Raw genomic sequence first — 27,966 nt, forward strand, 5'->3', positions numbered from 1 at the left:
CCCAATCACCATACTGTTGCCCATGTCCATGAGTTCTTTCTCTTTATTTTTTTTCCATTTTGCTCAATCCTTCCACCACCTCCCCAACCAGAGCTGTCTGTCTGCTCTCTATCTCTGAGTCTGTCTCTATTTCGCTTATTAGTTCAGTTTGTTCATTAAATTCTCGTATGAGTGAAATCATATGGTACTTATCTTTCTCTGACTGGCTGAATTCAATATAGTTTCCATATTTTATGGCCTGCTTAGATAGGCCTTCTTCCTTCCAAAATTATAAACACATTCACCTTTATTTTCTTAATATACTTTCATGTTTTACATTCAGTTTTTTATTCATCTGGAATTTATTTTGGAGTAAGGAGTGAGGTAGCAGTATAATTTAAATGGTTTTCGCAAATGGAAAATGGTGTTTAGTCAATTGTCTCAATAGTGTTTATTGAATAGCTCTTCCTTTCTCCTTTAATTTAAGATGCCAATTTATTAAGTATTACATTCACATGTGTACTTGGGCCTATTTCTGGACTTCTTTTTCTATTGGCCTATCTGTCTACTTATAAGTCAGTTATACTTTATTTAACTAGAAATCAGCATTTGATTTTAGGGACTCATTAACTTAAATACCTCTACATTTGAAGTAAGGAACTCTTAGAAGTGAAAACACAAGAAAGGGAGGGTGGAGTCCCTGCATGTCTGAGAAGTCAGAGGCCGATTCAAAGGATATATTATAAAATTAATCTCTTAAACCAAGGCTTCCTGAATAATTTTTGGTTGATAAAGCAAATACATCTTAAATGTCTGATTTCAACAAAAGGTTATGGGTTTTTTTGTTTGTTTATGTATTTTCCGGGAGATTTTATAAATTCTATCTTCCAACTCTTTTACTGAGCTGTCCCTTCTGCTATCATTTTTTAAAAAAATTCTGAGAGTTCCTTGTTGTTTTCCAAAGCTCCTTTTTAAAAATAACACCTGTTCTTGTTACATGGATATCTTACTTTCTCTTCTCTTTTCTGTCTGCTTTTATAGTCTCTGAGTTCATCGTTATGTTTGTTTTATCTTTTATCTTTTAAATTAGAGATTTTCCTCAGTTATATATATGATTTTGGTTCTTTATCCGTAAGAGTGAAGCATGAAAAAGCTCATTGGAAAGTGGGGGGTGGGGAGAGGGAGAGAGAGAATAGGGTTATTGATTAAAAGGCTTCAGGCAGGATAACTAGGCAGAGACCTCACTGTTTATTTAGGTGACCTTCAACTGTCAATCTCTTAAACCTTTTTTTCTTGGGCAACTTTCTCCTGAAAAGAAACCTCCAGTCTCTTGTCTAGTGGGTACATATCTGGCTGCCTGCTCCTTGGGAGTTAAGCTAGGGAAGAAACTGGGGGGTGGGGAAGTGGTACTGACAACACAGGGACACTACAAAATGGGAGGATTTGGTGGTGGTGGGGAGGGGGAGGAATTTGACATTTGATTTCTCAAAAAAGCGTTAAAGTACTACTACGTGGAAAATCTATGTTCAAGACCAGTGAGTTTGCTGGGCAAGGCCTCTGTATACATGAGGTATCGCTATATTAATAACTATTGACATAAGTGTATGTTTGAAGTACAGACACAGCTTGTACCCTTTGCAGTTCAACTGTCTCTGGCCACTGCAATGCTACCGCTTGCACCTAAACACTGTACAGAGCCCATATGTGTGTGTTGGTGGGAAGTGGGGATATGGTGGGGGCGGAGCCCTTTGGGAAACAATTTCATTCACAGGAATCCTAGTCTACTTCCCTATAACCTTTAGGATTTTGTGCTGATGAGGACCATTTTGGTGGCCTGTCTGGCCTCTCTTAAAAGCTCTCAATTGTTCCTTCTTCCCTTTTAACTGGGGATCAGATGTGTGGGAAGGGTTTGCTTTGAAATATTTTTGTGCCAGTAAGAAGGCTCAGTTTTAAACACAACGTGTACTTGTTTTAGTGCTCTGCTCTCAAACTTCCAAAGGGAAGATCTTTTATAAATTTGCTAAATTCTCTGTGAGCATGTGTCTATCAAGCCCCACTGTTGGCAAAGTATTTTGCAGGTGACATAGCCATCATTTTAAGACAGGAAGTTAGCTTTTCATCCTTAGTCTGAAATCAAGTGCTTCCGAAAATAAAGTATTCAGCCCGAGAATTTAACATGACAAAAGTCACAACAGGAAGCTAGGTGACTCTGGCTTTGCCTCTCCATTCACAGCATGTTCATTCATTCGTCCATCTCTTAAATACCCAATTTGTGCACGGCCTCCTTTAACACTGCAGTCTACACCAACCAAATGAGCTACGCAGTCAAAATGCAAGACTTCCCATGTGCAAACATGGGGAAAAGAGGCTTTATTTTCACTGCTGTAAAATATTCTCGGTCGTGTGAATGAACCACTATTCATTTATTCATTCTCCTGCTGATTCATGATGTTGGGTTGGTTCCAGTTTTTCCTATTACTAACAATACTGCAATAAACAATCTAGCACATCCCTCCTGTTGCCTCTGTGCAAGTTTCACTAAGGCAGCAGTTCTCCAAGTGTGATCTAAGGACTCATGGGGGTCCCTGAGGCTGTTTTAGGCACATGTCCATCTTTAAATGGTAAGTTTCATAACTACTGAGAATTAAGTTCAGATTTATTTTTTAAAAATTTTTTAAATTTATTTTTTATTTTTATTTTGTTAGAGAGAGTAGAAGGAAGGGAGAGGAGGGGAAGCGAGAAAGAAACATCAACGTGAGAGAGACATATGGATTGGTTGCCTCCTGCTCCTGCCTGACCGGGACCGGTGTTCTAACCTGCAACCGAGGTACATGCCCTTGGCTGGGAATCGAACCCGTGATTCTCTGGTCCATGGGCCAACACTCTGGGGCCAGATTGATATTATTTATATAGAACTCCACCCAAAAAACAGCACGATTAAAGTATATATAGCTCGAAAAAAAATAAAGTATATATAGCTCGGGAATGCATACATATTTACTGAAACTGAAAACAAAAAACAGAAGGCAATGTTAAGCTGAAATACAGGATAGTGGCTACCTTTTATGAGGAGGCAGGGGCGTCGATGGGAGGAGGCAGATTGGATTAATTCTTGGTCTGTGTTTTGTAAGGAAGGAAGAACCTTTTCTCTAGTCTTTAATGTTCTCTCAGCAGGTCTCAATTAAATTGACATGAGACAGCCCTAGCCGGCTTGGCTCAGTGGATGGAGTGTCAGGGGCATATGCCTGGGTTGTGGGCTGGATCCCCAGTAGGGGGCGTGTAGGAGGCAGCCGATTGATGATTCTCTCTCATCATTGATGTTTCTATCTCTCTCTCCCTACCCCTTCTTCTATGAAATCAGTAAAAATATATTTTTAAAAATTGATATGAGACAGATACACAAAAGAAAAAATAACCAAATTTAATTACAAAGGTATGTGTGGGGGACTCCACATGAGAGAGTCCAAGAGCCTGCATACATGAGAGGTTCAGAGACAGAAATGGAAAATGAGGCGTATGACATGCTGAGCTGGATGAGATCAAGTGCCTTGGGCTTTAGAAGGCCATTGCAGAAAGATAAGAGCAGATGTTCAGTAATTAATCGTTTGCTCTGCCACACAGATAGGTCAAAAGTTACTTCTGATGGTAACGCTTATGATGGGCAAGGTCCCTAATTTAAATTCTTTAAGGACAGGTAAAAGTTTCTGATGAGCCCTCAGGGTCTTGTCTGCCTTTAGCTCACAATGATCCACATACTCAGAGCACATCTTGGGGTGACTCACTCTGAATCCCTATAGTTCATTATTGTGCTTTATAACTTACAGATAGGCTGCAGTTTTCGTTTATATGTATTAAATGCTGTGTAAATATTTTATTTACTATATACAAGGAAGACACAGTTTCAGGGGCGCCCAGTCTGCTGCTGAGGTCTGAGTGGAAATCACACTCCTCTCGCCTCTGTGTTTCATTCAACTGAGAAAGAGACCCAGGGCGAAAAGTCTCGGCTTTGTTGCTGACAAAGCTGGATTTGAGAAAGTGGAGGCCAGATGGTTTTCTTCTCCTTTCTCACTGGACCCAGGTGGTCAGGTGCAAACTAGGGGGCCCCTGCTGACCTCTCCCCAGGTGGCAGGGCTGACTTGGTGGAGGAGGAGGCAGGAGAGAAGCCACTGAAGGGACAAGGAGGGAGGGGCTTTCCTTCCAGGGGGTGGAGTGCAGTCCCTGGATGAGACACACACAAACTCCTTCCCAGGATGAGTCCCTGGATGCAGAGCAGGAGGTGACAAATGCTGTATGAGGGCCAAGAGCAAGTGAGCTGTGCCAGGCCGAGTTGTTTGCAGGTAACAGTGGGATAGAAAGCTTCTCAGAGGAGGCCACAAATATTTTGCCTCCGAGTTTTGAAAGATGTTTGGGATCTGGGCCATTAAGGGGAAATGGTATTAACCCAGTGGCTGAAGCAGTGAGATCGGGCAAGGGGCTGAGGCCTCAGTTGGGGTTTCTGTGAGGCCCATAGGACAGAACTGGCCCTTTTGTGGACACTAAGGGTGTGTCACCTGAAAGCATTGCAGCAGGGGGGTCACCAGGCGGGGCGAGTGAGGCAGGGTCAGGGGAGGGGCTGGCTAGGAGTGGGGAGAACCTCCTCTCTGTCTCCTCCCACCTGTGAGAGAATCCTTACAGCTGCTGATTCCTGGGCAGGCACAGGGAGACAGCAGGAAGCATGGGGTCCTGCCTGAAAGAGAAGTCCCTACCTCACCCTCCAGGGAGACAGGTGAGCTGGGTTTGTGACCTGGTGGCCTGCCAGCAGCTTGATATTGAGCAAGGAGCCAGATGAGTCACATTCAGTGAAAACCTACTTCCTATGTGTCAGAGTCTTATTTTCTGTGCATCGTTTTCTTTGATGGTACCTAATCCTGACAACCACTCTGTGAGGTGGGCAGTCACATCTCCCATTCACAGATGAAGACTTTGAGGGTCAGGAGAGGTAAGTAATTATCCAAAGTAATGCAGGTGGTACGGGATGCCACCTGTGAGGTTAGAACCCAGTTCTGTCTGCCTCTCAAGGTGATGTCCTTTCCATTATACTGCTTACCCTTCCTGGGCCTCAGTTTCCCCTCCTGTAAAATGGGAATAACATCTACATCCCAGATCTGTCATGAAAACTAATTACCCAGCCAAGCACTTGGTTGACTTCCCTTCAAGTCCCAGCTGCAGGGTCAGGCTGACTCAGAGGTCGGCTGTACCTCTCTGGGTCTGGCTGTTCTGTGCCTCTTTGGGGCCAGGGACCTAACCACAGAGGGCAGGATGGTGAGTTACACGGCTCATTTCACATCATTCATTCTCTCAGGTTTCCAACAGTTACATTTCCCCCCTCACTGACGATAGGGGGAGGCCCCCTCCCTTGGTCATGCTCATTCACACCTAGGCTGAGCTGAGCTCATACCCCGGCTCTCTCATGAGTTAGAGACTCACACTCTTGACATGAGAGCCAGCCGTTTCCCACAGGCAGGGACTCAGAAACCAGAGTGGACCCACAGAGCAGTGAGCTAAGAAGAGGAACCCCTCAAACTATCAGAATGGGCCCCACGCTGTGCCCGCCTCCTCTTAGACGCTGTGGCTTCAGCGAGGCTGCATTTAAGGGGCCAGTGGACCTCATTTTCAAGGCTTGTTTACAGTTCAATTTGTCTGATTCTATTTAATTAGATTTAGTTCCTTTCAACAGTAAAGTGGCAGGTGCTGGGCAAGGTTAGTGTGTTTAGGTTGCTGAAGCTCAGCTCCCCAGAAAACAACTTGGTTAGGGATGTAATTCCAGAAGTGGAGCCTAATTCGCAGATATTTTAACTAGAACAGGGATGGAATGGGAGGGACTTGAAGGCTCTGTGAGTTTTATTATTATTGAGGAGTCTAGTTCTCTGCCTGTTGTGCTTCGCCAGGGAGAGGGAGGATTCATTCTCGTCTCACCCCAAACAGGCCATGCCGCAGAGAGCTGCTCCTCCACTGTAGTTTACAAACCTGTGTGTTTATGTCTCTATGGAGCTGGACAAGGGGGAAAAACAAACATAGTTAAAGCTGTCCCCCTAGCGTTCTCTCAACTGGAAATTTCCGATTCTGACATCCTGGTTAGTTTTTAACACACTGAATACATATCTTCATCTATTTTGAGTGGGCCACACTGACCACAAAACAGTAAGGGGGCAGTGATAGATATCAAGGTTAGCTGGCAGAAATAAAATGAGTTAAACTAGTCAATTGCCGGAGAAACTGTACACGTCAGCGGGACCTTACAAAGAGAGACAAAACAAGATGAAGAAAAAAGCCCAGCAGAACTGAACACTGTTGACATTCTTGCAACCACAAATGTGAAGTGAGCTCAGAGCCCAGTGGGAGGGTAACAAAATAGAGTTAAGGTGGAGGTGGAGGCTGCCCTGCGCCTTAGTCCCATCCAGGTTGCCTGGGCAGTGAACTGTCTGCCTTGCAGAAACTGAAATCAGATTGAGGAGAAAGACACAAGCACAAGAGACGTTGTGAGTCTACAGACTTGGGTTTCTCCCTTGATCTTGGCCTAGTGAATGTAGAAAACCGAGAAGGTGGTCCTGTATGCCTGTGGCTGCCCCTTTGGCCCATTGGCACCACTGCCCGGCAGGAAACTTCAGGAGCCCGCCTGAGATCAGAGACTTAACACCAGCCCTATCCCTCAGGAGGGGTGAGAGAGAGGAGAGCCTCAGTCCACTCATTAGCCAGCTAATTAATTCTGGAGCATGTCGTAGAGATGTCATGGGGAGGACAAAATGAATGAGATGAGGCCCAGGCCCCCAAGGGGAGGGCAAGGCAGATGCATATTCACGACTAGTGACATAAACCACATGAAGGTGGGTAAACAAAGCTCTACAGGAACTCTTTTCCTCTTCAGTATCTTTTTCTTATAGAGGCCTCGGTGGGATTTTTGTTGTTGTTGTTTTTATTGATTTTTATAGAGAGTAAAGGAGAGGAAGAGGGAGAGAGAAACATCCGTGTGAAAGGGAAATATTGATCGGCTGCCTTCTGCCCACCCCCTACCAGGGATGGAGCCTGAAAACCGGAAACTGGGCATGTGCCCTGAGTAGGAATAGTCCCGGCAACCTTTTGGTGCATGGGACGATGCCCAACCAACTGAGCCACATCAGCTAGGGTTAGACCATGTTTTTATAGGAAAAAAAGAACAAAAACAAACTTAGCAATAGGAAAAAAATGAAAATCACATTATATTATCCCACCCAGAGAAGCATCATTAACATTCTGGAGTACATCCTATTCAGACTTTGACCTTATGCAAATATATGCATGATTTCAAGACAAATATGTGCTCTCTCGCTCTATTTTTCTGAAACAGAATTATATTATATATAGGATTTTGCCTTTTGGAATCTCACAACACACCATGAACATCTTTTCAACTAACACATATATAGACTAGTATTAGCATCGACGTATTTAATAACTGCATTGCATTCGTCATTTGACTTTAAAATAATTTAGTTGACCGAGGTGGGGAGATGCGGGGTTGGGGGCTCCAATGACAACACTCAGTGAACTTGGTATGTGTTTCTTACAGTTTTGAGAGGCAGCATTGGTATCAGATCCTGCCTAAGAAATCTAAAGGGCAAATGCAGGCAGGCTGGCAACTGATGGACAAGATAAAGGCGAGGGGTTGTGCAGGGATCAGCCTCCGGTCCCATGGGCTGAGGGTGTGAGCATTTCTGAGAAATGCCGTGGCTCGGTGATTGCATCAGCATAAAGGTTACGTGGGGTAAAAGAGCTCAGACTTTATTTCCATGCTAATGAGGACCCTCTGGGAGGCTGAGGAGGGGAATGAGGCTGTCAGAGCCCTGCTGTAGGAGATGGATCTGCTAATTGTGTGTAAGACAAGTGGAGGGAGGGCAGGCAAGAGGAGAGGAAGCCAGTTCAGCCGCTTACCAAGTCTGAAGACAAACGTTCCCTCCTTCCAGGGGAGTTAAAGGTTCTGGGTTCAAGTGTGGCCTCTACCATCAATGAACTGGAATCAGCCAGTCAGTCACTTTCCTGAGCCTTACAGTCTCTGTAACAAGGGCATAAAAGCAACCCCCAGGGGCGGTGCCAATGCTCTGGCACTTGCTAAAGGTGGTGGTTGTACGACTTCGTGAACAGCACTAAAGGCGCTGAATTGTACACTCTGTAGCAATTAATCCTATGTTATGTGAATTTCACCTCAATTAAAAAACAAAAACAAAATAACCCCCAAGGTTGTTGTGAGGATTAAGTGAGTCCAGTGTGTTTGTTTTTGTCGTATGTGGGCAAACAGGAAACTAGCTTTATTCCCATAATTACATTAACCCTTCTGTGCCTGGATCCCTCCACAGGCATCCAGCAACAACTTATTGAAATCCCTTTAAGGTTTCCAGGCTTTTAGTTCAACTTGCTTACTAAAATCTCACTCACAGTGCAGTTTATAATTTCAATACAGGCATAGCCCAGAAATACTGCGGGTTCGGTTCCAGACCCCTGTAATACAGCGAGTATCGAGTCATAATCTTTTTTTTCTGGTGGAGGATCTTGCCTTCAGTTTGTAAAAGACACATCATCTGTAAAGCACAATAACACTAGAGGTGCCTGTATCCTTGTTCTTCCTGGTCCTGCTGCTTCTGCACCAAGGGGGCTGTGCCTGGCTGCAGGGAGCACAGGTGAGGAGTGCTGAGGGCTGAGAGCAGGCAGGTGGTGGCAGGTTGCTGAGCGTGGGAGGTGGCAAAACTGGCTCACAGTCCCTTTCCTGGGGCTTCCCTTGCCTGAGTCATCACCACGTGGCTCCTGGCCACAAAGCCTCCTCTGGGTGCTGCCGGGGATGGGCGGTTCTCTCCCTCTCCAGCAGGGCGGTCTCTGTGTGGGTGCTGGACAAGCTTCCTGGGGCAGCATTCAGCCAGGCCCCACTGAGGACCCCAGGGGGCAGCTATGCCCCCCCATTCCAGAGCTCTCCTGGTGCTAGCTTGGCTGTGACTGACCACTCAGGCAACCCTAAGGTTCTCAAGTGCCCCTCCCCCACCCCCTCCCCCCCTACGAATGCCTAGTTTCCTTCTGAGAGTCCCTGCCTGTGTCCTCCCAGCTTCTGGCCCCCAGCTGCTTAGGGTGAAGCCTTCTGTGAATTCCAGCCCACTGCCTGTTGTATCACTGGCCACTAAGCTACAAGAAGCATTTACTTCTCCTCCTCCTCTGGCTTTATGCTCAGTTTTCCATTGATACCAGGCTAACGTTTTCTTTCAGCGACTCAACAAGGACAGATGCCGCACGCGCTTTATGGCTCTTCCCTCGTTGGTGCCTGGCCTGTCATTATGTGATGGACTCTAGGAAACTAGTCGTTGAGGAAAAAGGAATGGCAGAGAGAGAGAGAAGAAACAGGCGTTCTTAGCTTTTGTCCCCACGCCAGCCCGTGGCTGAGAGCACACTCACCACGCCGAGACGCTTGCTTGCCAGCACTTCAGATATTCTGGCTCCTCTGGAGGTTGCTGTCACCAAAGACATGTCAAAATGGTAGGGCTTTTCAGACTGAAATGGAGGAGGCCGAGGCCTGTCTCAAGCCTCCCTCGCCCCAGGTAAAGCTGAAAGTGCTTACGGACATCACCATCAAAGTATGTATAAACAATGGCAGTGTTTCCTCTCCCTGCAGTAACCTCCTCTTTCTCTTTTGTGGGTGAAGGACTCCTACCGATCCTTCCAAGCCCAGCTCAAGGGCTATACTTCTGGGAAGCCAACCCCCTCCCCCCAGGGAGCAGTTAGGGCCCCGTCCTCTGTGTGCCCCAGGGGGTGGGCCCGGGGTCCATGAAACATCCAGTTGGAAGGACAGGATGCTTGGCACAGCGCCTTTCCTCTCTCCCCGGCAGGAGTGTCCTGTGAGGGCCACTGGACATCGTGTGTGTATGTTAACTGGTGCCGGAAGCTACGAAGCACCATATTAAAAATAATATCTGGCTGGGTTTAGTTAGTTGCTTGTATCTGTTCCTGAACTATGAGCTCTTTGATGACAAGGATGCTTTATTTACTTATACTTTTAAAATATGTTTTTATTGATTTTTTTAGAGAGAAGAGAAGGGAGAGAGAGATAGAGATAGATGGGAAAAGAGAAAGAGAGAGAGAGAGAGAGAAGCATTGATGTGAGAGAAACATTGATCGGTTGCCTTCTGCATGTGCCCTGATGGGGAATCAAACTAGCAACCTTTCGGTGCATGGGACTGAGCCACATCGTGTAAAATGTAGCCTCAACACTTTACACAATGTTCAGTGCAAAAGTAGGCACTTGACAGACGTGCCAGGCAGGGCAGCTGCTTTACCCAGGCCGACAGCCAGGTCAGGAAGGCTGGCACCTGGCGCCTTAGAGTGGCACAGCTGCTGGCTTTGCCTGTGGCAAGGCCCTGGCTGGTCTTCCTTTGGGACTCCTGTGATCTGGTTTGCCTTCGCTGCTCCCAGGAGCTCTTGCTACCAACTCCTCCAGACTGGTGCCTCCCACTTGCTCCCCCAGCCATCCAGCACTGGACCATGGTCTCTGTCTTCAGCTCCCCCCGGCAGGTTCTCAAACTGGACCTGCCATAGCCTCCCCAGCATTGACCCCTGTTTGACGGATTTTGCTTCAGGTTTTGTCTCCTGAAGCCAGGCTTCAGGCCTCATGTGTGATCCCAAGCTCAGTGCATTTATATCAGAGTTAGAGAGAACATCAGTGCTGTGAACTGATGGGCTGCCGTCAAGCATGGGCAGACCTGGGGTCAGGTCCTGGCTCAGCTCCTTACTAGCTGTATGACCAGGACCAGCCGCTGAACTTCTTAGAAGCTCAGTTTTCTCATCTGTACATGCAAGTTAACACATGCACGTGCACACACACACACACCCCTGAAGCAGAGGGTCACTGTGAAGAGTAAATACTAGGACACCTAGTAAGCCCTTGGCCCTGTGCTTCACACATAGCAGATTCTTAGTAGTGTCAGTTTCCTTCCTTTCCTGTTTTCAGGGAAGCCTCGTCTGAGTCTAAAAGTCCACGAGCCTTGGAAACACAGGTGCCCATGTTAAACTACAACCTGGGAAGGTCACCACGCTGCTAGAGAGTTTATCTTCCCAGAGGAATGAGGACCCCAGGCGACCTCTGTGTCCCACAGAACAGCCTCGCCCCAGTGAAAAGCCGGGCAGGTCCGGAGCGGGTGTGGAAGGTGTTCAGAGCTCACAAAGCACACCGACAGGGCAGTGCAAGCAGGACCAGTCTTCCGAGAAGCAACGAGTGAGGAGAGCTCCGGGAGGCCTGGGCATGACCCCTCAGAGGGAGGGCAGTGACCTGAGAGCAGGTGACTCTGTACACAGCTGGGAGCACAGGGCTCACCTAGGAACCTCTGCCCTCGGCCGGGTGGAGCGTGCAGTCTCTGACACAGACTTCCAGGAAAACGGGAGAACCGAGGCAGCACATGCCCTCTCGGGCAGACTACTGAAATGGGTACATTTGGGACATGCCAAGCTGAACAGAAAGGTGGTGGCAGCAGAGGGGAGGGCAGCCAGTGGAGTCAACTTGCTGCTGTCCCTTGGAGCAGTGTTTCTGAGAGGAGTCCCAAGACCTGCTGTGGCAGTGTCACCAGGGTTTCTTAGAGATGCAGATCAGCGGGTCCCCGCCCAGCCCCCTACAGACCTACTGAATCAGAAACTCGGAGGTGCGACCAGCTGTCTGGATTCTAATAAGCCCTCTGGGTGATGTGGATGCTGGCTGAAGTTTGAGAACCACAGACTTGGCGGGTGCCTTTGCTCACTAACCTGAAATTTCCTTCCCATTTTGAAGTGATGGGAGATGGCGTGACACTGGGATGGTTATAACTTTCAGAGACAATATCTGAGTTCAGAGCCTGGCTCCGCCCCCACGTGGCAGTGTGGGCTTGGGCAAATCCATTTATCTCTCTGAGTCCTGATTTCTTCAAGTGTAGCACCTCTGCTATGCAGGATTAGATTGTTAGGTTTACTAGTAGAGAGCATGTATGGAAAGTATTTAGCAGAGTGCCTGGCACATAGTAGGTGCTCACCATCACTACCATCATCACCACCATGACCAGGAAGAAGTAAGTTTCTGCGGAGTAACAGCCATAGATGCATCTACGGAAAGTCATCAGGCCACACAGGGCGCATCTTGACCCGTGAGTGTTTAATAAGCTGCTCAGGACGTTACTGTATGCCACCTGTCACCTGGCTACATCCTCATTAAGCTGGGAACGACTTAAAGATAATAATCACTTTCAAATTTGAAGAGAAACTAACTTCCCTATCTAATTTGGATATACCCAGTAAAGCCCCAAGGAGAGAAATAATTCTCATTATAATATAACCATACCCTTCCCCACCCTACCACTTTCCCTTTCCCCTTTAGATAAGCCCCTTAAGCTCACAGAAGCCCTGGGTAAATATTTGTTGAACGTTGAATGAATGGATTGACTCAATCTGATTTGAAAATGCCCAGCTGTTGTGCAATATAAGGAAACCAGTTTGTGACCAGACCTTTAGCCTCTTGTGGAAGAAGCATGGCAGCCATAGTTCCTACAGGGTAATACACGGACATCTGGAGAAATGAGGCACTGGGGGGACTAGAAGAGACCAAGTCACTGGGACAGGGGATGGAGGTGGTTTTCTGAATTTAGTGAAGGCCTTGTATGATGAGACGGCCGGTGGCTCTCACCCCTGGCTGTGACATGGCATCTTCTTTCATGCCCAGTGCTGCCGTAGTCACCATGTGGGCTTCCCAGCTTGACTTTCTCCACTCAACTTCCCCATTGTCTTCAGCACATGGCTTATCATTCACTCCCACTCCCTGCTCGCAGGATGAAGTCCCCAGGCCTTGGCAGGGCGGTCAGGGTCCTTGGCAATTTGGCCCCAACTTACATGTCCAGCTTTATTACCCACAGTCAGTGCCTCGGCCACACCTAAGTCCCGCCTGCGAGAGCCCTGCTCTGTCACACCCCCAGCCCCTACTGACAGGCCTGGGCCCCTCTTGTCCTCCTGGAGGACCTGGACACCTCTTCCCAGCCCCTGCTCCAAGGCAGTTTTCTGTGAAGTGGGCCCACCAACGTCCAGTGGCTTCTTGAATGCTTTCCAAAGTCTTTACTGGACCTGAAATTCCCTTTACCTCCTTTTCCAACCCACGGATTCCTCGTCTTCAGGACGTGGCTCTAATATTGCTTCAAAATTTTTAAAAAATGATTTCTTGACATAATTCCAGACTTAAAGGTAAGTTGTAAGGATAGTACAAAGGATTCTTGTACACCTTCCACTCAGATTTCCTAAATATTAAGGTTTTGCTACATCAGCCTTAATCTTATCGATCTAGGTGTATCATTTTATTTTTTCTAAACTGATCTGTAGACATTATACCTCTCTATTCCTTCAATGTGCATGTTTCCCAAAACCAAGGACATTCTCTGACATAACTACAAAACAGTTATCAAAATTAAGAAGTTAACTTTGATGCCCACTATTACCTAATATGCAGATGTTATAGCAAAGGGAAATCCCGGATCATGCACTACATTTAATTGTCATGTCTCTTCCGTATCTCTCTTTAGTGTCCCTTAAACTAGAGCAGTTCCTTGGTCCTTTGTTTTGTGTTGTTTTGGTCTTTCATGACAATTGACATTTTTAAAGTGTCTGGGCACTTATTTTATAGAAAGGACCTCATTTTGAGTTTGTTTGATGTCTCCTCACGAGGGGTTCGTGGTGTATAGATTCGGTCAGCGCATTGCAGAGGTGATGCTGTGTTCGTCTTTGTGTCACAGCAGGAGGCACATGACGTGGCTTTGTCCCATTCTGGGGATGTTAACATTGGTCAGGTGGTTGATTTGTTGATACATATGACTCCTCCCCTGGCCCATGAGGCCCTTCTCAAGGTCAAGGAGAGGTTCCATCTGATGTCCAGTACTTGAAGATGTGGAGATGCAGTTAGGTGAGACTCAAACAGTGACTCAGCCGGGCTCTGTGGCTGCTTCTCAGCTAAGCCTCCCAGCAGCCCTATATTAGTAATTTAGTGGTGGTTGTGCTCAGTTTACAGGTGTGCTCAAGGAAGAGGAGTAAGTAGCAGATCCAGATTCAAATCCAGCTGTTTGCCACTTCCCATAACACTAATGCCCCAGAGACAATAGACAGTCAATAACATCCATTGTTTTAAAAAATGTTTTAAATGGAAAAATCCAACACCAAAACCATCAAACAAACAAACAAACAATACCATTCTACATCAGTGAGGATGGTTTTTACTCATGTATCCCATCAACAAATGTTTATGGTGGGTCTACTATGTACCAGGCAGTGTTATAGATAACTAGAGGCCCGGTGCACAAAATTCGTGCCTGGGGGTTGTGTCCCTCAGCCCAGCCTGCACCCTCTCCAATCTGGGACCCCTCGAGGGATGTCTGACTGCCTGTTTAGGCCCGAACCTGGGATCGGGCCTAAACGGGCAGTCAGACATCCCTCTCACAATACAGGACTGCTGGATCCCAACTGCTCTCCTGCCTGCCTTCCTGATTGCCCCTAACTGCTTCTGCCTGCCAGCCTGATCACCCCCTAACCACTCCCCTGCCAGCCTGATTGATGCCTAACTGCTCCCCTGCCAGCCTGTTTGCCCCTAACTTCCCTCCCCTGCAGGCCTGGTCACCCCTAACTGCCCTCCCCTGCAGGCCTGGTTACCCCTAACTGCCCTCCCCTGCAGGCCTGGGTCCCCCCCAACTGCCCTTCCCTGCAGGCCCAGTCGCCCCCAACTGCCCTCACCTGCTGGCCATCTTGTGGCAGCCATCTTGTGTCCACATGGGGGCAGGATCTTTGACCACCTGGGGGCAGCCATCTTGTGTGTTGGAGTGATGGTCAATTTGCATATTATTCTTTTATTAGATAGGATTAGATAGGATAGAGGCCTGGTGCATGGGTGGGGGCTGACTGGTTTGCCCTGAAGGGTGTCCTGGACCAGGGTGGGGGTTCCCTTGGGGCATGGGGCAGCCTGGGTGAGGGGCCTGTGGTGGTTTGCAGGCTGGCCACATCCCCCCCAGCAACCCAAGCAGAGGCCCTGGTATCTGGGATTTATTTATCTTCTATAATTGAAACTTTGTAGCCTTGAGCGGAGACCTCCGCCAGCTAGGGCAGGCAGAAAGCTTGGCTTCCTCCATTGCTGGGGAAACCCAAGCCTCCTGCTCTCTCTGTGGCCACAGCCATCTTGGTTGGGTTAACTTGCATACTCGCTCCTGATTGGCTGGTGGGCATGGCTTGTGGGTGTAGCGGAGGTATGGTCAATTTGCATATTACTCTTTTATTAAATAGGATGGGGTGTAGTAGTGAACAAATAGCTTGCATTAGAATGTGGTGGGACTCTGCAAATACCAGTAAATCCAACTAAAGTGGCTTGAACTATAACAAGAAGGCTAACTGTAGAGCAGCTCCAGGGTTGACTGAGCAGATCAAAGATGTCAGGGCTAAGGTTTATATTCTCTGGAATTCTCTTAGCTTTCCCCTTGGGAAACAAGATGTTTGCCTTAGTTTTAAGCAAGACATCCTCAAAGGGAACAAAGGGGACATTCCTGTCATGGTCTCTATATATTGGGAAAGAAAGTCTCACTAGAATCCTCCCAATAGACTTCCCTTCCACATCATTGGCCAGAACCACATCACCAGCCCATGCCTACACCCACCACTCGGCAAGAGGCATGAGGCACCCTGCCTGCCACCACCCAGACCACCTCCTGGCTCAACCGTCCCCAAAGCACTGTGTTGTCAGAAGAGTAGGAGGAGAGTGAACAAAATTGCAATTTTCTTTGAAGAAGAAAAGGGGGAAAGGTTATTGAGAGGGCAACTGACAGTATTTGTCAGCTCTCCCATTTACTAAATTACCAAATATTTACAGACTCTGGCTTCTTAGAAACTCTTGTTTATACAAATATAAAGTCGCCTCATTGCTATTCCTCATATTCATTGTATCAAGTTCTACTTTTTACTTACTAAGTTACATAATGTCTCTACATCTATCCCTCTGTCTCTTGTCTCATTCCAAAATAAGGTCTCCAATTTCTGAGTGCACAGAATCTTAGCCAGGGAAGATTTTTAAAAGATTCAATAACTGCTTCCAGGATGTTCATGGACCACTGCACAGGGCAGGGCCTGGAGGTTTCGCCTACGCCAGCATTCACCATTTAGTTGCTGGACGGGGAGAATCAAGCCGCTTTCTCAACTGGTATGGAAGTATTTATTTCAATAGTTTAACAACCAGAATGACAGTACCCATGGGACAAGCTGGACATTGGCTCCAATTCTCACAAGACCATTTGCAGTGTCAGTATCCTGTCTATGGCACAATCTTCCTGGCTTCTGCCTCAGGGTCAGGCATTTGGGCTGCCTCCATTTAAAAAAAAATAAAAAACTACATATACATATATATTGATTTCAGAGAGGAAGGGAGAGGGAAAGAAAGACAGAAACATCAATGATGGGTGAGAATCGTTGGCTGGCTGCCTCCTGCATGCTCTCTACTGGGGACTGAGCCTGCAACCCAGGCATGTGCCCTGACTGGGAATCGAACCGGTGACCTCTTGGTTCATAGGTCGATGCTCTAAGCCACACAGGCTGGGCTGCCTCCAGTTTTAACTGCAGTAGTCAGCTCAGTTCTAAGCATCCCTGTATACACCTTTGTTATAATTGACAATATATAAACATATATTTATATGATATATGTGTATTTATAAACACATCCTTCATATTTTTTATTTATTTGTTTCCTTGGAACACATTTCTCAAAGTGGTGCTCCAAGGTCAAAGGGTATGACCAATTTTATAATTTGCTGCAGTGATTTGAAAGCATGAACCAATGGTTTAGAAACACCCTTACCTACTTTTTCATAGACTACTGCTGCTGGAGCGTGGGGAGGCACATGGTGCAGTGGGAAGAGGGTGGGCACTGGGATGAGGAGAGCTGGGCTCAGTTCTTTTTGGTAGGGCTGGGGACCTGACAGTCTCTCAGCCTTTCTGAAGCTTGGTTTTTCCGACTGTAAAACAGGGGAGATGCCATCTCTCTCAGCACCAGGCACAGTAGCATCCATTGCCTCTGTCTGTTCCTGACGTTGGCCTGAGGTCCTCGCCCCCCTTGCCATGCCCTTACCAGGGCTCACCTTTGAGAGATTAACTGTAATCTGGAAGGGGCTGGGTTTGTACCATAAGGCAGTGTGTAGACTGCCACCTTCTGGTGTAAAGAGTCAGTGTTCAGATGACGAAGGGCACCAAGCTGCTCCCCTTGTGTCCCGTGAGGATCTGCTCCAACAGCGAAGCTGCAGAAGGAAGGGGAGGCCCTTCCCACCGAGGCTCGCCCTGGTGTTGGTGGTGCTTTAAGGCGATGTCCTCCTTCTGCCAGTGAAACCTGTGGAGGGAGAGGCTGGGTTTTGAAAAAGCTGCTTGTAAATGATGGTGTTTTGGGTTTTGAAGATGGTGAAGGTGCTGGCAAAGGCACCTTTGCAAAAGCAGGAGGTCTGTCAGTGATCTCTTAAACCCTGTTTAGAGAGGCTGACGGCTGTGGTCAGTCAGTCCACACATATTTACAGAACACCTACCATGTGCCAGACAAGTGCTTTGGCAAACAGCGTTGAATAAGACAGTCAGGGCCCCTACTGTTCTTGTCTAGTGGGAAAGTTAGGGGATAAGATTACTTATTTTAAAATAAGTATAATTTTTGCCCTGGCTGGTGTGGCTCTGCTGACTGGAGCATCATCCTAAACACTGAAAGGTTGTGGGTTCAATTCCGGTCAGGGCACATAACCAGGTTGCGGGTTTGATCCCCCATCAGCAACCTGAATCAATGTTTCTCACATCACTGTTTCTCCATCTCTTCCTTTCCTCCCTCTCTAAAATCAATAAACATATCCTCATGTGAGGCTTAAAATTTTTTTTAAATTAATATACTTTAAAAAAATGAAACGCATCATGAACTTGCAGGGGCCATGCTAATCTTCTCTGTATGGTTCCAGTTTTAGTATACATGCTGCTGAGGTGAGAACTATACACTTTTATTTATGTAATTGAAGACAAAATAGCATCTATAACAGAAGAATTTTCAACACAATATTTCACTTCCTGAACACTATAGCTACTTTTATTTTACTAACTTCCAGTCCCTGTATGGTTATAAGCACATTTTTAGAGCTATACTCATGATACACATTATCCTGAAGTTTGATATATTTTACCCATAATAAATGCTTCTCTGTATTGCTACTTAATCTTCATAATTATCACTATGGCTCTATAAGAGGCAAAGTGTGACTGTATCAAAATCTATGTAGCAATTCCTGTTTTTTTTCTCCATTTGGTGTAATAGATATTGCTGATGTTAACTTCTTCGTGCAGATTTTTATTGCATTACCTTTCAGTAATCATGAATATGGTTCATCCCCTTTGCTGCCATATTGCTTCTCAAAAGAACTATTACTAATTTACAATGCCACCAATATGATACCAGTGAGTCAATTTTACTACAGCAGGTGCTTTGAATATTGTTGCTTTCATACATTTTTGAGAATTAATATTTTAAAGTTGGGTCCCAAATTTGCTTTCATCTGCATTTTTGGATGCCAGTAGACAGGTTCGTTTTTGCACGTGTACTGTTTATAATTGCTCTTGTGTCAAATGTCTGTTCATATTGTGGTTAAATTTTGAATGAGTTTCTTGTTTGATGTCTTTCCTTAGAAGAGAGAAAAGCAATAGGAGAGAGAGTGCAGTATTGCAGCCCAGGGACCAGAGTGGTACTTGCTACATTATTCATTGGGTTAATAACTCCTCCTGGAATCTTCCTAAGAAAGCCTAGATGTTCCAGAATCTAAAGTGCTAGTCTCTTCTGCTGCCCTGAACTACGAAGTGAGAAAAGTGATTGTATAATACCCTTGGCTGTGCTTGACTCAATGGTGGAAATGACATAATTTCTTACTGTTTATGAAAAAGAGTTGGATACCAGCCCAGGTTATAATAATGCAAATGAAAATTATGTGATTGGAGAGGTAATTTGTTTGCTAATGACTCTGAAGTGTACAGAGTGTCCCTGAGTGTTTCCATCGGAGGAGTCCCTCTGATATGATCCAAACCCTTGGCCTAGAGAAGTGCAGTAACTTGCCCAAACTCACACAGCAAGCTAAAAGCTCAGCTCCCGATTCCCACTGCATCTTTCCTGTGTCCTGAATGTGAATGTAAATGAACCTGTGATTCTCTCCTTCCAGGGGTTGCCTGCCTCCCAGTCTGCCTCCAGCACTGGGATTGTCTGCCTTTCAGTCTGCCTCCAGCACTGGGATTGTCTGCCTCCCAGTCTGCCTCCAGCACTGGGATTGTCTGCCTTTCAGTCTGGACGATTTCCAGAACACAGCTCTGGGAGTGCTTTCTGTGTTGGGAGTTGGCTTCCTTTTCCTGCAAGCCTCTAATGAGAACCCTGGGCCTTTTCTTTCTGGGGACTCAGAGTATTGTACCATGTAGGGCCTGAGCAGTAGCTGAAAGTCCAGTTTATCAGAGCACAAATCCTTCTGGAAGAACCTGCGAATGTTAGAAACTGGGTTTGTATGAAGGTGAGCCTTTTGACTCAGTCAGTAAGGCTTTCTGGTTTAATGCCTCATTTCTGATTTCTTGATGATTGGATGAAGAAGGGAACTAACATTTGATTAACACATACTATGTAGTAGGTACTATCTGTTTTAATTTCATAAAACCACACCTGCCTTCACACCAGTCACAGATTTGGAAATGGAGGCTCAGAGAGGTTGCATAACAGCTAAGATATCATTATCTCATTGATCCTCAACTGGGGTGGGGGACCTAGAATGGCCAGTCAGAATAGCCTAGGGGCTTTTTCAAACTATCCGTGCATGTTTCCATGCATCTTTCCTATTGAGAACAAGTGCGTCCTACAGTGCCGCCTGTGGGATTTGTGTGCCCAGGTGCTACCCCACAGACATTTATTCTGGACAAGTGCCAACACACTGGTGCTGTCTAGTGGGAAGTAGAAATCCATGTAGAGGGGCCGCAACAAAGACAAGGAAAATAAGCACCTGGGAAAACTCCGTATAGAAGAAGAGGTAGAAGAATTCCAAGGATAGTGACACAGGGGAACACAACCCAAGACCAGAGAAGGGAGATAGTCTTGGTGGGTGGGAGCGTACCAGGGGCAGGCCCAGAGGAGGCTGACCAATTCCCAGGAAGAATGTGGTCAGGGTAGGGGGTCCTGGTGCAGGATTTGGGGGGCACTTGTGGCAGAATCTTGGTCTACCACATTAGTATAGAGAGACAGCAGCTCTGGTAGAAGGAGCACTTGACCAGGAGTTCTAAGACCTAGTCCTGGCTGTGTGACTTCAGGCAAGTCACATCACCTCTCTGTGACTTGGTTTCATTGATTGATTGATTGATTAGGTTAATTCTACCTGAGGCTATTTTTTCTACTGATTTCTAGAGAGAGAAGAAGGGTTGGAGAGAGGGAGGGGAGGAGGGGGAGAGAGAGAGAGAGACAGAGAGAGAGAGAGAGAGACAGAGAAAGAGATATGAGAGAGACACATTGATTGGTTGCCTCCCCCATGTGGCCCAACTGGGACCAGGGATCGAACCTTTAGCCCAGGTATGTGCTCTTGACTGGGAATTGAACCTGAAGCCCTTCGGTGTGTGGGCCGACACGCCAACCACTGAACAACATTGGCCAGGGTGTCTTTCTCTTTGAAATAGACATAAAAGTAGCCTTCTCTGGCTACCTCTGAGAAAGATTATGGGAAATGATTGAGTCAACTCACATGGCAGTTTTTAATAAATTATGAAACACTATGCGAATGTCACAGAAGGACTACTAGGTGCAGCTATAAGTTCTAATTCATTACCATTCTGAATTTCAGTGTTCTCAGCTGTGTTTTATCAATGAGGTGAATTTGGTGCCTGTTGGGAATCTGTGCACCAAAGCTTGGCTCAGGGCAAGCCCCCATGTGAGTATCCCTACCCCACCCTGATGCTGTTGTACCACTAGCCCAATTAGTATGGATTTCAGCTACAGAAAGTACCCTCTGATAGTGATCTGACTGCCCTTAAAAAAAACCCAGCTCTTGTTCTTTAAACAGAGTTTTTGATGAAAAGTTCATTCATGTAAGCATATATATATATATATATATATATATATATATATATATATAGCATAGAAGTACAACTTAAAGGACAATAAAACAAACCACACACTGAGCTGAGGAAAAAAATATCACCAGTATCTACAGAGCACCTACTTGTCCATCCCTGATGCATTCCCTTCACTCTTCTGTTCTCACAGTGCGTCCGTCTTTCTCTTGCATTTTTAAAATAGCTTTACCACATATATTATCCCTAAGCAATATATTCTTTAGTTTTCCCTATCTCTGAACGTCTATAAAGGGGGTCATAGTATGAGTATTCTTCTATAACTTGCTTTTTGCTTCTGTGACCTCCCTGTGTTGAGAGATGCAGCTGTAGCTCATTCACTTTTACTGCTGTATAGTACTCCCCTGTGGGAATGTATTATAATTTATTTATCCTCCAACAACAAATGCACATTGGGTGGTTTCCAGTTTGGGAATATTACAAACAACACTTGTCTATGTCTCCTGTGCATGCTCTTGTGTGATTGGTTTGTAGTAGCTCTTTATAGATTCTGCACATGACTCCATTGCCAGTTGTGTGTATTATCCGCTCCTGGTCTCCGGCTGGTCTTCTCACTCTGTGTGTGATTTTTTTTTCTGAAATGAATAGACGTTTTTAATTGTAGTGCAGTTAACCTCAATCTTTTCTTTCATCGTTTCCTTTCATTTTTGGCATCTTGTTCAATAAATTATATTTTTTATCTGAGGTCAGAAATATAATCTCCTGTAAAACTTAAAGATGCCAAACGTCTTTTTAGGACTGTTCTGACTCCTGAGCTCCCGAATCTTTCCATAGAATGCTTCTGGAAGCCTGAGGCTATTTCTATTCCCGTGGGTCTTCTCTCAGCACCGAAGGCTTGGAGTTCTGACAAATACCTAGAGAAAGACTCCATTCCTGGAGTGGGCGCTGCAGGCCTAGCTCTCAAAGGCTGCGTGTGTCCTGCGCTCTCTAACGGCCTCAGGCCTCTAGGGGGCGCACTCACACCAGATACGGAGCTCCCTGCAGCTTGCGGGGCTCAGAGATGGAGCCATCCGGGGGCTCCTCATGCTCAGCCCCTGCCAGGGTGCCCTTACCACCCTCCAGGCCGCAGGGGCAGCACCTCTGCCTCAGCCGATGCCCTCCTGCTCTTACCCAGCTTCACCCTGGGCCTAAACCGCTGGTCCCGGCCTCTCTCTCTTCTTGCTTTTGAAGGAACTACACCAAAGCTTCCCAGCGGGTCTTGCTTTCAAATCCACCTCTTGCTCTATCTCCTTTCTTGGAAACTTCCTGATCCCTAATGTCTTTTGGGGGACAACTCAGTAAAGATTTTTTATTGGATCAGCGGCTACTGTGGTTCAAACCTGAGCTGCTGTGGCTCCTGCTGCAGAGGGCCGCATGGAAATGTGCTGCACTCTGACCCTGGCCCTGGTCCTGGGGGGGTGCGGGGCTGAGGCAACCAGTGGCACCAGGAGAGGGAGGGGGTGGTGGCTGCTAGGGCTTATGAGCTCAGGAACAGGGTGAGCTACTGCCAGGACCACTCTGGCCAAGAAGCAGGACGAGGGGCTGAAGCCTGGGACAGAGAAGGCTGGTGCGCCAGATACTAATTTGAATCCCAGCTCCTCCACTAACTAGATGCCAGACCTTAGTCAGGTTACTCACCCTTTATCAAACTAAGTTTCTTCATCCGTACAACGGGATAACAAAGTCTGCCTTGCAGGTAATTGCATGTACAGAGCCTTGAAGTCCATTTAGTTGCCTCTGGTTCCCCTTTCTCATCTCATCTCTAATCTCAGGAGTCACTGATGCAATATTGGGGGTGCTTGTGCCCCCTAAAAGGTGCAAGAAGACCTCTTGACTTCTGGGTCTGAAAGCTTTTCTAAGTGAGTGCTTCTCAAGCTGTAACATCCATAGGAGTCATTTTTTTGTTATAGCTTTTCTCAAACTCTGTAGGTTAGTGACTAGGACAAGGCATCTCACACTTAATACTCGATGTAATATGTACATCAGATCACTTGGAGATCTTGTTAAAACGTGGATTCAGAGTCTCTGAGTCAGCCTGGGATTCTGCATGTCCCAAAATCTCCCAGGTCGTGCTGTTGTCTGGTCCCTGGGAACACCTGCAGAGTGTGGTACTATGTCACCGGAATCGTTAGGCCAGAATGATTTATAGAACCTTCCTCACGTAGCAAACTTCAAGTAACTCTTTAAGGTAGATCGAGATAAAATAAATTAATATGGGTTTCAAAACTAAATGCTTACAAAGACAGAGTCTGACTTACTAGAAAATATTTTTAAAGTCCTTTCAGGTGGTCATAGAAATATTTTTAGACTTCCATGAGGGTCCAGAGTTGACATATAAAATTCTAATTTGAACCATAAAAATTAATGGTTGCACAGAGTGTCAACATTTTCCAAGCACAGCTTATATCTAGTACCTTTTTTTAACCCTCCTTAAACCAATGATTTTCAACTTTTTTTCATCTCATGGCACATATAAACTAACTACTAAAATTCTGTGGCACACCAAAAAATATATTTTCCTCAATCTGACAAAAAAAAGTATAATTTTTATTCATTCACACCAGATGGCTGTTGATGTGTTAGTTGTTGTCATTTTTTTTATTTGACAATCTAAGGGAAAAGAGGTTAATGCCCCTGACTAAATGATCAGGTATTGCATATTTTAAACATTCTTGTGGCACACCAGTGTGCTGTGGCACACCTGTTGAAAATCGCTGGCTTAGACCAAGTCTAGGCAGAGCAGAGTAATTGTTCTCATTTGTAGATGACAAAATTGAGGCTCAGCCAGATTCAGCGATCTGTTAAATCACTTGCATTGTTCCTGGCTCCTCCCTGCACCTGGGTCCTGTGCCCCTCCCTCCTACGATGACGTGACAGGATTCTATGCACCTTCAGATCCTGTGTGTACAAGCAAGGCAGCTTTGGGGAGAAGGAGACTAGAGAACCCCTAGCCCAGGTCAGAGGTGCAAGATAATAGAGCTAGTGCATTGTTACCCTTCTCCCTGCCCCCACTCCGTACTTCCAGATTTTAAAATGTCAGTCTTGGCTATACTAAAACAAGCATGTTTGCGATGCAAACACCCATCCTGTTATCTTCTGGCACTTGTTGTTTATAGGACAGCAGGAAGGTAAAAGTAGCCAGTGTCAGCACCTAGCCTGACTCCCTTTCACACAGCACGCCTGGGCCTATCTGATTGGCACCTGAAAACTCTTAGACTTTTGTGAGGAAGGGGAGGGGGGGGAGCAGCAATCATCTCGCTTCAGAGTTGGAGCTGATGTGTGTTAATCGGTTAGGCATTCATGAGTCTGAGGTTGTGTGTATGATTTTTCAGCCTTGAAGGTTTCAAATTATTGATGCTGGGGCCCCACACCCAGATCTGTGGTGGGGCCGAGGTTTTTAGTTTCCCAGACATTCTGATAGATAGCCAGGGTTGCAAATTGTCAGACTATGGTCAAGGATTTGACTAGATCCCCCTACCTCAACCCCATAGGCAGGCTACTTTTCTCTGCTCTGTCCTATGTTTGGAGGCCTTGCTCACCTTGAATTAAGAATGTCATGTGAACTCCATCCCACACAAACCAAGTTACAGGTATGGAATGCGGGCTGGAAAGGAGGCTGGCTCATTTCTTGGCTCAACCACTTGCTATCAGAAAGGCAGCACCTGGACGGGGCCATGGGCACAGGCCTTCTGGGCTTGCATCCTGGTTCCAGTGCTAACTAATATAGTGACTCTGGACACACTGCTCAGTTTCCTTATCTGTGAAATGGGCCTGTCGGTTGTTGAAGGGATGCACAGCTGGGGAGAGGAGAAGAGGACACACTTCCATGACCCTGAGCACAAGTGTCTCCTTAAGTTTTGTATCCTAGGCACCTCACTGGCCTCACCTTAGTCCTCGTTAAGAGGGCGTGAGAGGAGATAATGCATGGCCAGTTCTTGGAGCAGCACCTGGTGTGTGTCAGATGCTCAATGAACGTTGATTAGGAGCAGGGTTGGGTCTACAACCCATCTCTTAAGTTGGTCAACTCCACTGGCTGCAACCTATTCTCCAGAATCATCTCCTTCCCTGTCCCAGGCACCCCAAGGCCAGCCAGGCGGGCACTCCTGTCTCTGTCCTGAACAGGTCCCTCCAGCTCCGGTCAGGCCAGCAAGCTCTGCAGCTCTATAAAAGGTTGTTGCAGTCATTATCTTGAAGGCTGTAAGGAGTGGGACCCATCAGGTGACACCCCGTCAATGGGAGGAGATGGCAAAGAACCATCTCACTTTACATAAACTGCACTGCCCCCCAAAGATAATCATCAACCACACCCCAATGCATCTCGCAGAGACTGGAGGTGGGGTGATAGCGTTCAGGAGGGAGAAATGGGGTGCTAGTTCTGCAGAAATGACGATTGCCCTGTCAGAAAGTTTTCACAGGGCTGGCCACACGGGTAGAGTTACTTTAAAAATGTTAAATGTTTCCAGTTATGGACTCTGGTGGGCAATTCTGGAAAAGAGGAAAGATCCCACTATCATGATATGTTGTTAAAATACAGCCAGGCAGTGTTACACAGGGACGTTTACAGCAGGAAGGGGAGCTACCTCTTCTTGGGAGGGGTGGGGCTGAGGCCGGGCGGGGACTTGAGGAAGGAAGGCACCTGCTGGAGAGAGATGTTTGCAGGAAAAGACAGAGCCTGTTCAGGGAAGAGTCAGGAGACCCCGCCTGGCTGGCCTGTGGGGTGTCTGGGGCAGGGAGGGAGAGGATTCTGGAATATGGGTTGCAGCCACTTGTGAGGACTATGAGTGTCCAGGTAAGGACTATGGGCTTCTGTTGGCTTAATGGGACACTCTGAGAGACGTTAAGTAGGAGAGTAACATCACAGGATGTTTTAACTTTTTTCTATATTGTCTCATCATGAAGACTATTACAATGAACTATATATTTTAAAAATGTCTATTTCTAACGTGTTTTAAAGTCATAGAGTGTATATCTACATCAACATCCCAGAACAAAAATTCTCATGGGATTTTAGTTATATAACCAACTAGAGGCCCAGTGCATGAAATTCTTGTACTGGGGGGAGGGTGTCCCTCAGCCCAGCATGCACCCTCTCCAATTTGGGACCCCTCAGGGGATGTCCGAATTCTGGTTTAAAACCGGCAGTCGGACATCCCTCTCACAATCCGGGACTGCTGGCTCCCAACTGCTTGCCTGCCTGCCTGATCACCCCCTAACCACTCCCCTGCCAGCCTGATCAACGCCTAACTGCTTCCCTGCTGGCCCAATTGCCCCCAACTGCCCTTCCCTGCTGGCCTGAATGCCCCTAACTGCCCTCCCCTACAGGCCTGGTCCCCCCCAACTGCCCTCCCCTGCAGGCCTGGTCCCCCCCAACTGCCCTCCCCTGCTGGCCCAATCACCTCAACTGCCCTCCCTTGCAGGCCTGGTTGCCCCCAACTGCCCGCCCCTGCCGGCCTGGTCACCCCTAAACTGCCCTCCCCTGCTGGCTATCTTGTGACAGCCATCTTTGACCACATGGGGGTGGCCATCTTCTGTGGGGGTGTGAGGGTCAATTTGCATATTACCTCTTTATTATATAGGATAATTAAAGGCAGGTACATTGTATCTGTAGCTATTTGAACACAGTACCATAGTATATATTTTCATTTCTATTGAATTATAAATCCTGATAAGTAATTGTGAAGTCCGAGCAACTCTGCCAAGTCTATAGAAAAATATGACTTACTATTTTTATTTGCATTTTCAATTAAAAATAACTTTGCTTTGAAGAGCTTCCCCCAGTAACTATCAACATTAGGTGAATAATCCAATAACTTCTGTGCTTTTAGAAACAGTAGCCAAGTTTCATAATAACACTTTTTCCCTGGTTTTTCACAACTCACCTTGAATATTACTTGGCCCTTTCTAAAACTACTTGTACCTCCTCCCTTTTCTTCTTTTTATTTTTATTTAAAAAATTCAAGCCCTGGCCAGTGTTGCTCAGTGGTTGGAGCTCGGCCCGTGCACCAAAGGGCTGAGGGTTTTATTCCAGGTCAAGGGCGAGTACCTGGGTTGCAGGTTTGATGCTGGCCCTGGTCAGAATCAGGTGCAGGAGGCAACCAATAGATCTCTCTCTCTCTCTCTCTCTCTCCCTCTCTCCCTCTCTCCCTCTCTTCTCTCCCTTTCACTCTCTCTAAAAATCAATGGGGGAAAATATCCTTGGAGGAGGAGTAACAACAAAAAGAATTCAAATACACAGAAATGTTGCAAACATAATACAACAAACACTTGTATATCCTTCAATGAGATTTACTAACAACATTTTGACTCATTCTATCTCTCTCCATATATGTACATACACATATACATAAATATAAAACACAGGTAATTTTCCTTCTGAACCATTTGAGAGTAGGTAGCAGATATCATAACTCTTTATTCCTAAATATTTCAGCATGTAACTTGTAAGAACAAGGATACTCTTTTATATAATTACAACACAATGACCAAATTCAAGAAGTTTAACATTAATATAATACAATAATACACATTCTTTAATCAAACTTTACCAATTAGTCCAACAATATCCTTTAAAGCAAGTTTTTCTCCCCCAATCCAGTTTCCAGTTCAAGAACACACATATCTTATTTACTTTTTACTTCGAGTTCTCTTTAATCCTCTTTTATCTGGAAGTATTCCTTAGTCTTTCTTTGTCTTTCAAAATATTGACCCTTTTGAAGTTTATGAGCCATTTTTTTCATAGCATGTCCCTCAGTTTGGACTTGTCTGATTGTTCTCTCATGATCAGACCTGATTTATGAATTTTTGGCAGAAATACTCCAGGAATAG

The sequence above is a fragment of the Plecotus auritus genome, assembly GCF_963455305.1.
Source record: "Plecotus auritus genome assembly, chromosome: 1".
NCBI classification, from domain to species: Eukaryota; Metazoa; Chordata; class Mammalia; order Chiroptera; family Vespertilionidae; genus Plecotus; species Plecotus auritus.